The sequence below is a fragment of the Drosophila montana genome, unplaced genomic scaffold (genome assembly GCF_035044405.1).
Source record: "Drosophila montana isolate Dmon_TW-CO22-7 unplaced genomic scaffold, ASM3504440v1 contig_3257_1, whole genome shotgun sequence".
Lineage (NCBI taxonomy): Eukaryota > Metazoa > Arthropoda > Insecta > Diptera > Drosophilidae > Drosophila > Drosophila montana.
The window spans coordinates 1038589-1041341 of record NW_026998140.1 but is presented as its reverse complement, the minus strand read 5'-3'; positions in this window follow the sequence as shown (position 1 = coordinate 1041341).

Below are 2753 nucleotides of genomic sequence, written 5' to 3'. Positions count from 1 at the left end.
GAGCATTATAAGAGCTACCTAAACGAAACTTGGTATGTAGCTTCTCGTCTAGCTTGAAATTACTTCACTTTCTATGTCCCTTTCTAGGGTATCTTCTAGTCTCCACTCCCAACTACTATTATTTCTTGTGGGGTTGAGTCCTGGGAATTGTTGTTGCACTCGCAGCACTTGCAGCTGTTTGCGGCAACAGATTGTAATTTCCTGGGAAAGCTTTTTAGATTGCAAGCCAAAACACTTGAGCACTTAAAAAGGCGCATGAACATGAGCCAGGACTCCACATCCTGACTTCCTTTTCTGCCCTCGCTTGCGGCTTGCCTGTCCCTGTCCCTGTTCCTGACCCTGTTCCTGTGTGTGAGAGTGTGTGAATAGTTTGATGTGTGCGGCAAACAAACTGATTGTTTCAATGGACGTTTTGTATTGTTGGGAAACAGTCGAAATGGACTCATTGATTCCAATTGACTGACTTCCATTGCAGTTAAGTGTCTGACGCCGCCAAATGCCGCGCGTCCTGCCACAGGACTCTTCGAGGCCTCGAGGCCTCGAGCGTTGAGCCCTGAGCCTCGAACGCCGCTGCCTTGTTGACTTTTTGGGCGGCGGCGCTGGCAGCTGAACGTCGATCGAGCATTTGCTTTTACAGCCGGGCATATGAGCTGGGTTGAGCAGCATGTAACCCAAAGGTTGATTATTGGTGAGGAAAATGGGAGTTCGAAACTGGAGCAAACTTTTATTGGATCAGATAAAATATATAAATTAAATAAAGTCTATGGTTAAATATGAAATTATATCAATAATAAATCAATAATAAATAAATAATAAATAAATAATAAATCAATAATAAATAAATAATAAATAAATAATAAATAAATAATAAATAAATAATAAATAAATAATAAATAAATAATAAATAAATAATAAATAAATAATAAATAATAAATAAATAATAAATAAATAATAAATAAATAATAAATAAATAATAAATAAATTATAAATAAATAAATAATAAATAAATAACAAATAAATAACAAATAAATAATAAATAAATAATAAATAAATATTAAATAAATAATAAATATATAATAAATAATAAGTAAATAAATATTAAATGAAATAAATAATAAATTAAATATATAAATTAAATATATAAATTAAATAAAGTATATGGTTAAATATGAAATTAAATAAATAGTAAATAAATAATAAATAAAACAAATAATAAACAAAAATTATAAATTAAATAAAGTATATGGTTAAATATGCAATTAAATAAATAAATAAATAAACAATAAATAATAAATAAAATAGATCATAAAAAAAAATACATAAATTAAATAAAGTATATGGTTAAATATGTTAACAGCTATTAAATAAATATTTAAAAAAAAAATTCGCAGTCAACCAGGTTTACACTTTGTAGCTAAAACCTGGAGCTCGAACACTTTAGCTTAAGACTCGTAGCCAAGCTGAGGAGTTTTGTGGCGAAGTTAATAAAGAAAAAAACTCTTTTATTGAGCAGCTGAATTGTACATAATTTAAATAAATAATATGTTGGTCCGATCAGTGAGTAGGGTATCATACAATCGGCGCTTTGGTGGCCGCTGCAACTTGGGGGTGACTGCTGCCTGCCGCATGGGTTCAAGTTGTCGAGTGCCCTGTTGGCTGCCGGCAAATGTGCCACACAAGTGGCTCACATCAGCGGGGGCAACAGTATGCCGCTTCCCAAGAAATCGCAGAGCTCAGCTAGTCCAAGACCAAGTCCAATTCGGGGCGGGCGCGCTGGCTAAGTTCAAAGTTGCCCAAGTCGCTTCCGTTCAATTGACAATTGAACTTCTCGAAGCTGGAAGCTAGAGACGTGAGCAGATGCTGGAGCTGATGCTGGAGCTGCTGCCGCGTCAGCCTCAAGCAAGTCGTGTACTTAATTTCCCGTTTAAAACGCCATTCATTCAATTAAGCCAATGAATTTGAGGCACGCGAGAGAGAGAGAGACAGAGAGAGAGAGAGAGAGAGGGAGAGAGTGTGAAGCGGGCGGGCAGCAGATCTTCAAGTTGTCGTGCTCTCCACTTTTACTAATCAGACGCGGGTCAAAATATTTACCACTTGACCCTATTGATTTAATTAAATAGTTGCAAGACATTCAACCGTTTGTTGTCGCACAAACCCGAAACTGGCTGCCCCAACGACAGATACTCGAATATACTATATTTATACATAAAAAAATATGCACAATTTGTCGTCGCGATCTTTCACGTTGTTCGCGATCTTTAAAGATCTTCGTCATCGGCTGTCAACACAGATTTCGCTTTGCTGCCCAACTAAAGACGTGTTAATTAACGAGAGTTAACTAATTGTTGTTAGCAAAATATTTTCGTAATTTGATACTAAATTAATGTTACGCTCAACTGGCTCGTTCTGCGCTTTTGTGTCGCGTACCCGACCCAACGCACCGTGGTTCAAGCTAAGCTCAAATCGAATCTGATTTTAATTGAGTAAAACAAAAGCTGGCTAATGAAGTTAGAAGTTGTGATTGTTTGAAATTCATGTTAATTTCTTGCTTTGTTTTCATAGAATTTCTCTGCTTATGACATTATTTGCATTATTTTTAAAACAATTTTCTCAGCTCATATTTTTTTAAAAATATTTTCATTATACTACAAATGTTCAAATGAATGAAACTTAGTTGCTTCATTATTATTTCGATAAATTTATTCTGATGAATTTTATCCTAAAAATAAACTTTTTAAATGTTGGATTTATAT